Here is a 13,005-nt window from a genome sequence, read left to right on the forward strand (position 1 = left end):
CAACACTGACACCACTGCACTGATGTGCATTAAGCGTGTGCAGCAGCTGCACATCCATGTGCACGTGGGCCCTCTGTGGCAAACACCATCGTCTTTGCTATTAAAAAGGAAAAAAAACAATGTTTGATAACAGGACTGCACTGGTCTTCAGTTTTAACAAAACTTATATGTCATCAGGATCCTTTTTTATGCAGCAGCAGCAGCAGCAGCAGCAAACAACTCTTGGTGAAAGTCTAAAGATCCCCTTTCTTTTCTATTTAAATTTTATAGACTTTGCACAATTTCTTTAAAGCGCACATAAATCAACATTTCTGTTGATGTCCAAGAAACGGCATGAAAAACAGTTAATGTGTTGTAATAATAATGGCATAAACTAAAATTACAGACATGAGCTATCTGAGCGCAGAGACTGCCAGGCTGTTGTTGACCACGAGGAACAGACAAAACCACTGAGACCTTTGTTTTAAGACATCCCTGCATTGTGGTTTGAAGGCCTTTTCCTTCAAAACATGCCCATCAAAATTCCAGATGGATTTTAGAAATAATGAAAGTCAACATGCGGGCCCAGGACGACATTAAAAAAAAGACACGTATTTGATGTCTACCCCATAAAAGATGGTCTTGTTTGTCTTCAAATGTACATAGCTCATCGTCAAGGCCTGGGTGGGGATGGTCCTGTTTAGTTTAATTAAAATGTTCAAAGGACCAACACGTTTTTATTGAAGACGGAGCAAGACCGAGGACGGCGTGCGTCAGCGTTATTGGTCACCCGCCATTGTCATTACAGACATGTCACACACATCCCTGGCCGCTTGTTGTCGGCACACGTACGCCTGTGCACGCTAACACACGCTATCTGTCTCCCAGGGGCCACGCATACAGTGAGTGAGCACACGGACTCACAAATCAAACTGTACACACGCACACACTGCGGACACACACAGAGACTCTCACACGCAGTGCTCTTGGGTGGTATGTGGAAGATCTTGTGACACACTGTTTATTTAACTTCAAAAAGCTGAGGCGGGGATGAGAGCATTTGGGTCAGCAAGGACATATCAATCTGAGTAAGTCATATGCCACATCACTGCGTTGTGTTTTATGCTGCACTAAAGGCCATTGTATCTTTAATATTTCCTCTGACCGTCTCTTCGCTGTCCTCCTTGCTCTATACTTGCCCTGTTCCTAGCCCGCTCCATTACTGCAATAACTGTCAAGATTGCGGCAGCACCGTGTAAATCTTCCTTTTCATCAACTCGTCCCAGGCTTTAGAGAACAAAGGGGGACTAACAGGAGAAGATATGTCGCACTGTCTTTTTGAATATTGTTAAGTACTCTTGACCTACTCCTAAATATGAAAACCCTCCAGTTGCCCATGTGCTTGCATGGGATTTAGTTCAGCTGGAAGCAGTGAGAAGGCTGATATGCTGAGCGTGCCAAACCATGGAGTGGTGTCTGGGGCTGGGTCCACCACATCTACACTGGGCCCCAGGCAAAAGGGGGGAAATGGCTGCTGTGCTTTGACAAAGACCCCTCTCCCTCTGTGACAGCCATCCCTCTCTCTCTCTCTCTCTCTCTCTCTCTTCCCCCTGATTGTAACACTTCCTTCAATTAACTGAGCTCAGATTGAGTCTGATAATGTGACTCCGTGAAGGGAAGAGCGTTCATTGAGCTATGCTGAGAGAACGTGACCTTTCAGACCTGGATGTCAGATGTCTCCTCATACATCCAACTATGCAGTCAAAGGTTAAACCAACCCTGCAATCCCCTCATCCTGGCCAATGCATTTGACCTTTTCCTTTCTCCTCTTCAGTCACAGCTGTGGACAAGGAAGCAGGGTGTGAACTGCTTAATTCCTCACCATGCTTGGTGATTTATCAGGTCCTTATTTGCCCCATTTGTGTGCGTGTGTGTGCACATACGCATTGCAAGCAGATCTGCCAGGCTGGGTCCACATGTGTCCTAGTTTGCTTCTCACTGGCTGATTAGCTGAGACTGAAATGCTGCACCATGCACCCTCGATGAAAAGCAGGTTTTCTGAGGGTTGGCCCCTCTTGCTAGTGTCCGATACGACATTGGGAACTCGCACAAAGTTCAAACTGCACCTCTGTGACTTTTTCTCATGTTAAACCAAACACTAATTTACAATGTTACTACTTTAAATAGAGTTCACTTTTTTTTTTTTTTAGCAAGGCCACTTGCCAAACTGTCATGGGTGTTTTCCTGATCAGGCCAAGGCTGCAAGACAGAACAGAGAAACGGGATCAGTTTACCCAAATCTGACAGTCTGGGACACCACGCCAAAGCTGTAGCCTCCGTTCAAGAGCGCACTCAATAAAATGAATGAAATGTCTTAAAGGAAAGAAGAGTCCAATTTCAAGTTGGAGAGGTCTGAGAATGACTGAGATTAGAGATTTGTTGCTACTGTGCCATGTGTCTGGTCCTGAGTGTACAGTGTGTGTGTGACTGCAGTTGGGTAGGTATGTTTTTACAAAAGTAATACAATATATACGCCATGATTACGGAATGTGATAGTACAGCAGCGCTAAATTTACAGCAAAATCTGGCCACACGACATGATGCAGTAATTGAAGGTTTGGCTTTGTGGCTTGATTTCACTGCTCAACCGTTTCTGAGTTTGCACGTGCTAATGAATCGGAAGCACAATGAAGGACCACCTGAAAACTTCAACATCTTCGCCAATTATCTGTTATCCACACTTAATTTGATCATTTGAAAACAGACCAGTGACTTGCCACTGTGTGAGGGATTGAACCGAAGCTGTGTAAGCGAGATCACACGATCATAAATGACTGTTTTCACTTCCAGACTTGAACCACACATCCTTAGAATCCACACGAGTAAGGCTGTGCAGCATCAGTGCTCCAACTGGCCGCTCGGCTGCACTGAGTAAATGATTTGTCCTCCGATGCTTCAATTGAAATCAGATGGACAGGGGCCTTGGAGGGGCATTTGTGTTGTGTTTGGTATAAGGCGGAATGTACTAAAGTTAATGCTATTTTTAAATTATTATACAGTGAAGTGTATTGAAGATTAGTATCTAAGCTGATGCCCGTAGTCAATAAATACAGAAAAAAAAGGTTTTCATTGCTAAGAAATACAACAAAAAAAGAGCGGTGTTTCTAAAAAAAAAAAAGTCAAAGAAAAACACAAACCACATTCAGTCTCCTTGGTGATAGAATGAAACCCAAGCATTTACATTCACAATAAAATCTGACAGACATATGGCCTGTGTCTGTAGCAAAGGCCTCAGACCTTTTGTGCAGTGGAGTGAATACAAGCAATACTTTCTGTTGCCCTCTAATAAGCCCGAGGACATGAGAAAAGGTCTGTGCACAGACAGTCCACGACGATCTGGCTCGTGGTTCCTGTGTCCTCACATATTTCCTATGTCCAGAAGCAACAATTCAACTGGGTAATTGCTGTTTTATTTTCAAGAGGGCAGCTTGGGTATGCAAAAAGGCATTAATAAAGCATAGAGTGCATAAAACTGTAAGTTTGAGGTTCACTTTACGAGAGTGAGTGCTCTCAACATGGGCTATAGAATTTTTAATAACTGTCTTGCATCATTGATTCCAGCACTGAGAGCTATTAGTGAATGTCCTGAGCCTGTTTTGACTCAACGGGCAGGAATATGAGTAACATTGCAAAACTGAATAAGGTATTAACCCCCCCCCCCCCCTCCCCTTTTGGGTAAACTTTGCAGGTACATCAAATGCATGCCTCGGCGTTGGAGTTGACATACCTGTGAAAGCTAAACACAGAGCATTGACTTAAGGTGTGGCCCCATGTTTGTATCTGACCGCCGCTATCATGGGCACAATTGCATGGGCACACGCACATACGTGCACACCCGCGCACAAACACACACACACACATAGACACATGCTCACCTTGCTCTGAACAGCTGGGAGTGTTTGCGGTGTGAGTGGGTGATTCGCTCTCGTCTCTGTCGCACACAATGATCCATGCGCTGTGTGTGTGTTTGCACTGCACCTAGCTCAAATAGCCTGCGTTTCCAGCCGCCTCGCCATTCAAGCACACTCTGAGGCCTGCTTTTGTCAGGATGCACACAAGCCGGGAAGGCTTGGCCTCAGGTCACGCTCAGAAAACAAAGGCCAAGTTCACTGAGAAATCCACTAGAGTTTCAGAAACACACCTGATACATTTTGTCCCTGATACATTTTGCTTTCTCCTTTCACCTGATAATGTTTTGGCATTCCAATCGGGGTCATCAAGATATTAGTCATGCACTATTTCCTTCCTTTTAGCAATGGCAGTCACAAAGACAAACTTGCAGGAAGATGCTGGTACACGCTGTCCTCACTGTCAATCTTTGCTCTGTTATAAGATATATGTATATATATATATATATATATATATATATATATATATAAAAAAGAATGCCAGACTGATTGTCTTCTAAGAAATGAACCAAGGCACGTTCAAAAAGAGCAAACGCTCTCATTGTCTTAAATCACATCACACATTACATGTGTTATATTGAAATCAGAGCAGCTTCAAAAGGAACAGGCCTTATTGTTGTTTGTTTTTCATTTTCCCAGAATTGAATTATCCTGCATGATGAACTGAACGTAAATCACACTCTGGATGAGTCCATCAGCCGCATGTCTAAACTCTCTTTGCTCTCTGCCTCGCCAAATGCCATTCTATTCAAGACGTCCACGCTGTTTATCTTAAGCTTTGCATTCGGTCGATTGAGGTTTTCTATACCAATGGCCTGATATGTTTGGATATAAGAATGTGGTTTTCCTGTTTTGGCACCGTCAGAGTGTCTTTACATACCATCCTGACATCAAACACTGGATATGCAGTAGGCCTATGTAAAGGCCATCTGTGGCATTCACTCCTGCTCACTGATGGCTTGGCAGCTGTATAAAGGGGTGTAATAATATCATCGTGATAGACTGTGGTATGAAAAAATGGCACAAAAGTATTTCCTCGCAGCGCTGCCTTTTCAGGACGGCTGACGTGAAATGATATTTAAGCTCGATTTGCTGTTGATATAAGGGAGTTATTAGTTTGACCAATCATCCTTCAAATCGTATCATCGCACATGCCAAGATTCTATGTTATGCAGTAGTTATTTCTTTCTCTAGGTTTAAAATAAAGTACGTAAAAAAAAAAAAGTTAGTTGTTCTCTATTTCCAAGGCATCTAAAATAGCAATAAGTCAACAACTGTAGGCTCACCTGACTTTCCTGAACTTTCACTCACGCCTCACGGTGCTCCAAAGCATGGGGAGTTTACAGTACGTGGGTGCTGTAGAACAGAATATGAAATCGCTTCAGCACATTTATATATCGACCGAGGAAAAGCTGAAAGCTCTGGTGTGATGTATATCAGCCATCTGTTGTTAATGTGATGAGCACAGATGAGCAACACTTTTTCTTTTTCTTTTTTATGTTGCACCCATTGAAGACAATGTGTGATGTGGATTAGTAGCCTCCAAATTATCACATATGTGCACCAGTAAGGAAAGAAAGAAAGAAAGAAAAAAAAAAGAACGATAGAATCTGTGTGCATCTGTGTGCTGACTCTACAGTAAGTTTGCCATTCACCCTCAGGTGGGTTCATAGTGTCCTGAGCTCCTGTCAGCCTCGGAAAGGGCCTGGCATCGGGCAGTCCGTCAAACACAGGTTCTCTTTGTTGTGTCGGCCACACACTGAACCTCGCGGGGGCCTCACGTACACAAAGGAATGTTTAGATGGATCCGTTACACAGCCACACACACTGCTTGTTTGCCTGTTTGACGCCACAACAGTAATCTGACTGATCTAAACTGGGTCAGGGAGAGGTTCTTGTTGTTCCTAGACGCTGGACAGTGGATAGGGGGACAGCCAAACCAAAGGCAAAGCGAGAGTGAAATTATTCTGGGTTCGGGAGGGTCACAGTGAGAAACACTTAAATTGTCAAGAACAATAAGCACATAAGACGTCGTCCCGGTGACACCGGTCCAGACACACTGACAGCTCCCAACTATCAGTTTGCATACCATCACATGTGTTACCAAGGACAAACAGACTGCCAGAGGCTTTTATGAGTGTATATTTTGTGAACTGCACAATCTGAAAACACAGTCAACACGCACTCTGTATCAACTCTCGTCCAGCTCCTGGCCCCTGGTTAACCCCACACTTTTTTCCCTGCGTGTGTTGTGCTCGCTTATAAGCCACTTTGTTGTGTCTGAGCAGTGGTGCATCTCAGTGTGCAACGACTTCCTGCGAGAAGTGACTGCTATTTCAACTCCACTGCTCTGGGTTGCCTGCGGTTTGTCTGTCTGTCGGTCTGGGTGTCTGCCCTCAAGCAGGAAGAAGACATTTCCGCTGAGGCAGAAGAGTGACAGCCAGTGCTGCCAAACCCAGAGCTCCCTGCTAGCAGACTTGAGTCCACTGGAACTGCAAACAGAGGTTTCACAGCCGAGGTCAAAGGACACTTTCTGAGGGGTTCCTCCTTTCTTCCTCTTACTGTGTCTTGCTCTCGTCCTTCACAGTGCAGTCTTCTGTCTGTCAGGGTTTTGGGTGAAGATGACAACATCATCCTCCACTGGCATGACAATGATTTGTTTGGTCAGAGTGTAAAACCCTTTATAAAATACAGGTGATGCATTTCATACATTATTTCAGAGAATGACAGAGTGTATCCTTTGTTTGATCTGACTCAAAACAATGAGGCCAAGTGCAAGAATATCAGTAATCATCAGCAGCCTCTGATAAGAGGCCATTGTATTGCGCATTGTGAGAAATGTCATCACTATGGTTGCATGAAAGCCTTTTAAGTGGATGACATTATAAAGACTTTGTACTGTAGTTGAAGTGGTTGGAATTAGTTACAAATATAATGATTCAGTGTCCAGGACACTGCACAGATTTCCAGGATAACCAGAAGGGGCCACAGCATTTTATTGCCTTTGAATTCAGCTGTAACATAACTGAAAGTGACTGAAGGAAAACAGAGCCCAAAATGTTCCTCTGTTCTCCACACACACACACACACACACACACACCATTCTTTGGAGTATTTATTTTATTCTTCATACAAATTATTTGTATTTGGTCAAATCCGCCACCTCCATATCTCATGGAGCCAATATTACACTTGGGAGTGGTTGGCCTATGAGTGGATTAGGACTTTTCCACTGACCAGCGGTTTGGAGAGGTTATAATCTTGCACCCCAAAGACAGATTTCCAGTTAAGGCTAGGAAAGTTGTCTCATACCACTTACTGGAATCTAGAGGAATTTGATGGAAATGCTTGTTGGCAGAAATGCAGAAACAAAGAAAGTGCACAGGCAGTGGCAGATGGCAAAAGCCATAATTCCTCTTTATTTACCAAAGGTACACAACAGCAATAAATTAGCTTTTTTGTTTGTCTTTATTTAGCTTGGATGTAATAATGGCTCCCCAATGTGCACAGTGCTGGCGCCGCTTGCTGTCGGAGAGATAAATCATTCATAACCAAGTGATTAAATATATTGAGGGATATATTGGTGGTTAATGGGTGGTTGGTTCCTGGCAATCCTGTATGAAATTCAGATTTGACCGCTGTCATCAGGAAGCCATTCGAACGGTGATGTCTTTGGGAATCTCTGCCCATCTGCGTGTGGTATAATAAATTAGAGCAATATGTCAAATTCAGCCCGGGACTGTATAACCCTATGTGTGAAATGTGTGAAACATTATTTCACGTGTCATTGTTCTTGTTGTGATGTGTGAATGATGCGCGTGTGGTTTTGTAGAAGATTATTTTCCTGTTCTGACAAGAAATATGGTGCCAGGTGCAATATTTCTAAATATTACTTGGATAAAAAAAAAAATTTAATCCTAAATTTGTATTATCTGGTGCCTATAAAACCACAGTTTGATGCCTTTATGATTACCTGTTGTTGACAGACACTGGCATGAACGTGTAAAACAGAGTGTCCGCCGAGTCCTTCCAGTAGATGGAGACAGAGTATGCAACACAAGGTCTGACGAAAGGGTCCTGTGTCATTTTTTTATTTATTTTTTTTAAATCATATGACCACTGAATAAAAACATGCACTCGGAAAGCAATTTTTTGAATGATTCAAAATTGTAATAATTAAATCATGTTAGAAAGACAGGCTAATTGTGGAGCTGTGGAGAATAAAACCCTCACAGAAATCAGATAAGCTGATGAGACGGCCCGTGACTCTGATCAACGTGGACATCCAGCAGAGGGAGTTGTTAGACAACCAGTGAGGCAGCAGTGAGAAGGAGGTCCTTACTTCAGGCAGCCCTTGTAGTGGAGCATGGAGCTGAGGACTGACTGTCTCCCAGTCCCTCCGCCATCTTAATTGCTGAGTTTAACAATTGCTGCGATAACAGAGTGTCCCTACTCTGTGGATGATCTTAGGACTTGTGGATTGACCACCAATCTGTTAATGGAGAGCAGCAGTTCCTTTGTTATCCTATGTTTTTGCCTGCATCATCTGTTTTTCAACAGTATCCGTCTGTTTATTTTTAAAGTGAAAGTCTCCTCCTCTCACTTCCCCACTTTATTGATTATCATGAATTCAACACATCGACCAGCTGGCTTTCAGAGGCCTGGTCCCCCCCCCCCCCCCACCGATTGCACGCCACTGCACATATGAATATCATTAATAACTTCATTAGCACTTCCTGACCGCAGCCAACATAACAGTGGATTGGATTGCCAACTGGATTGCATGTACGTGTGTTAGTGAATGTGTAAAGCGGGGAGAAGGAGACTCTTGATTGCACACAGCTCTCTGATTTTCTTAGGAACACATCTCCTCCAATTCCAGCTTGCCATGTGATTGAAACAGTGTCTGGCTCCGACACGCCGTGCTCCCAGTCCCACCAGGTGGATCACTGTACAGTAACAGAAAAAAAAAAAAAGAGCTTGATCAAAGATGTACATTGTGCATACGTCTCTGAGTCAAAGTGCATTATGGCACCGGGTTCGATTTTAGCATGTAGCAGAAGGCACTTAAACATCAAACATATGTAAATGGTCAATATAATTATAAACAATCTTTGGCCACTCTCCTCCAGAATTAATCGTCAAAGCTGCCTCCTCTCATAGTGTGTGGACTGACATTAAAAACCTGGAACATATAGCAGTAAACGCTGCTTATAGAAACGGAATAATAATTACAAATGCCCTCAATTATCTGATTATTCCCTTGTGAGGAAATGCCATTCATGTCCATGATTGTGTGTAAAGGAAACTTCTCAAACCTAGCAGAGCAGCATGGTTTTTAATCAGTATCCTGCATTGGTTTAAGGACCTGTTGGTGAAACCACAGCCTGCTGGTTACCACACTTCTGCGTAGGAGTACGAGCTTTTTGGACAGAGAAAGGACTGCTTACTTCCTCCATCCTTTTTGCAACAGCTGAACAAGACTGATGGATCTACATTCAATTCTATGTTCACAAATGCCCTAAAACTAGAAATGAATTCTACTATGAACCCCTCCTCTGTGCTACTGACCTACATTTGTGAAATAACATCAGTGAAGTACAGTGAATATCCATTCATTACGGTAAACATAGAACGTGTGCAGCCAGTCATTATTGGTGTATTGAATACACAAACATAAATTGCCCTCAAGTAAAACTGTTCTTTTTACAGAATGTGTTATAATTTCATCTTTTAGATTAACATAACCAGCCTGTCACCACTTTTTAAGGATTTTAGATCTATAATTGAACAGGTTTATTAAGGATTTCTGATAGGAAATCAAATAACAGAGATTGACCATGTTAATCACACTGTACTGTTCACAAATTTAGAATTAATATACCACTTTTTCTAATGCTGGCCAATTTTAAATGTACCATGCAAATAAGGATAATCTTATCATATCACTGGCTTGTTTGCAATCCATCTGATCAACTGACCTCTTGGGGTTTTCCACCATCGCACCTAGTAGTAGCAATAGAGATGTGTGGAACTGTGCAACGAGAGGAGAACTGGTAGAAATAATGGCCCAAAAAAAATACAACCCGGGACTGGAATTATACAAGGGCATGGTAGACAAGTTAGAGTATAATTTCTGTCATTAAATTTTATTTCATGCTCTCTTGTTGCTTCACATTTCGCCATCTGGTTTTTCTTCACATGTCAGCAAGCATCCTGAAGTTACAGCCAGATAATATACTGCTACTAATTAGATTATCTTTTCCCTCAAAAGCCTCCAAGATTGGGGGGAAAGATACGAATCAAGGTCCACTGACCCAGTAAATTATAGTGACTGAGTGTGCGCCACGTTTCCTACCCGTGTACAATCAGTGTTTGCTGGATCCAGACCAGTTTGCACCTTCTCACAGAGCAGACTCCAGAGTCTTAAACTGCTCAGCTCTGCCTGTGTAAACTCCGCAGCTCCAGTTCCCTTCTAATCATGTGGGTCAAATGCAAGTTCGCCAAGTAATATTCAAAAAGTGTGCCAATTTACACCGTTCTCCTTCTATTGCTTCATGTCAACTTATCACCCAGAGTTTGAATTAATGATTTGCCGATGTTTTTAATTAAGACAAATAGCCTGCTCTCTTCACACATCCAAAGTAAATACAGATGCCTTTTAAAAGTTAGAATCAGTGCAAGACTTAGAAAATATTACAGAGGGCCTTCATGTGCTCTTTTATGATTTATTGTGTTTTTTTTTGTTTGACGAGTAAAACTTTTTTCACGGCTGTTTCAAATTCATAGCTCCGTCATTGGGGGTAGAGAGAGAGAGAGAGAGAGAGAGTGCTCTGTCCGTGATGCAAGCAAAGCTGTGGTGATACCATTGCAAAGCAACACACGGGATGGGGGCGCCCAGGGTGCTGATTCAGCCTGAGCGAGGAAGGGGTGGGAGGGGTGAAGGGGAGGGAGGAGTGACGCAGAGAGGGGACAGAGCTGTCTCCAGTGGAGCAGCTGAAATATCTTCAGCTCAGCTCTGTGACAGAGGGACGGCTTTGTCCGAACAGGCTCCACACCAGACTTGTGAGCTTTTCAGATGCAATAACAAAACCAAGATCCTGGGAGGTTTGGATTTCAACTAGTGGAGCACGGTTTACAGGAAGATGTGCTGCACATGCTTCCACAAAAAGCATTCTTATGAATGAGTCCTGTTGTCTTTTCCACACATACAGTATTTATTTTTTTACAGTCATACACCTCTTAAAGATCCTTGACCTGGCCTGACCATTGAGCTCCCTATACGACAAAGGAAGCAATTATTCTGTCCATGGACACGGACAATACATATTTGTAACCTCTGGGAGCAGTGGGTGGTGTAAGAGACATACAGCAGTTGTATTATGCAGTGACAGATGTTGACTGCTCTGTGTTTTAAGATCTTTGTCAAGAAAAGAGAGTATGTTTTTCTGTGATTAATCCCCGGCCGTCCAGCCGTTAATTATACTAATGCCTTTCCTGTTGTGTTCTCAGCTTCATTTCACAGCACTGGCAGTCGACTGCAGATGAGAATGGTGGTTTGAAGTGTGAGGCCAACACGGCCGTTTCATAAACAGCAAAGCGGCATTTGTCATGGCTGCTTTTGACAGCTCATGACAAAATGCGATGAATAACACATGCCGTGGTGAGCAAGAGAACCGCATCAGTGCTGTGGGGATGGCCCAACAGAGAGTCTGAATTGACAAAAGAACTTTTGGGTCAGCCGGAGGGGGAAAAAAAAAAAAAAAAAATCCTTTAAATGGAAACCATCCAAAAGCACAAGGCAGGAATCAGATGCAGTAATGCCCCAACAAAACAACAGGGCCAGGCCACATGAGGTAAACATTAGATGCCACATGCAAAACTCACTTGTGCACTTGGACATGCCACACAGAGACATACAGTATTTGCACAAACTGAATACCAAGTACATACATTTTATTTCTGTTATATGCGTTTGTATGAATAAAAGACCCTTGCTGTATTTTGATGTCAGTATCTTCAGCCAAATGCTTTTCATCTGCACCGGCTGGGGAGAGCTGGTTCATTCAGTTCCATGACCTAAAATAGGCAGATCATCTGAGTGTGTTATCGAGGCCTGCCCCATATCTTGTTAGGGCACGTCAGCCAGGCTTTCTAACCCTATCACTGCGCTCCCAAGGAAAACAAACAAGGCACACATACACACGTCTACAAAAAACACTTATCCTTTCAGACTTGTCCTTAAAATGCAGGTCACAGGTAAACCGAGGGCAAATCCTGCAACTTGTTTGTGTCACATTATTTCTGGCCTCGTGTGAGTGTCGGCTGGTTTTCTTGCAGAACACAGCATATGGGCCAGCTTTTGACAGACATAATAGGATGAAGCGCCAAGGGAACGCGCATGATTGCTTCACCTGAGATGACCCTTCTCCACATGAATGTGACTCACCCCATGGGTGTTGCTGTGGATTTACACCTCCTATCATAATATAACGTGACCTGAAATGCACTTTAAACTAAACTGCCGGCAAAATAGTTTGCAACGGAGCTTGCAAAGATGATTCTTTGTTGTACTTTTGCATTTTTTTATGTTGTCATGATGAGTGAATTTGAACTAAGTATGGGATTGACGTGCATATTTGATTTAAAATAACAACTTATCATGGGCACAGTTTGCAAACTGTTATCTGCACTGTGTGATAGACGTATGGTCACAAGGATATGTGCAGTAATGCCCTGTGATTTTCCACATTTGACTGATATTTTTGCTTCTGGAAATAAAGCGCATGAATTCCATTAGACTGAATCAGTTCATGAAATCATAGCAAAGTGGCTATTTAACAAGCTGCCTCCCCAAGATTAAAAGTTCTCAACTGATTTTCAGCCGTAGACAACTTGAAGCATAATCCGCACTTTTTGAAATAACTTTTGAGTACCGCAGGCACGATACTATTTTCTGTAAGAGCATTGCAGACACAGTGGCTGTTACTGCAGAAGCACAAGATGAGCTGTCGCAGCCAATGCCCTACATTGTATTTTGTAATGTTGATGTGGTGCA

The sequence above is a fragment of the Solea solea genome, chromosome 12 (assembly GCF_958295425.1).
Source record: "Solea solea chromosome 12, fSolSol10.1, whole genome shotgun sequence".
Classification (NCBI taxonomy): domain Eukaryota; kingdom Metazoa; phylum Chordata; class Actinopteri; order Pleuronectiformes; family Soleidae; genus Solea; species Solea solea.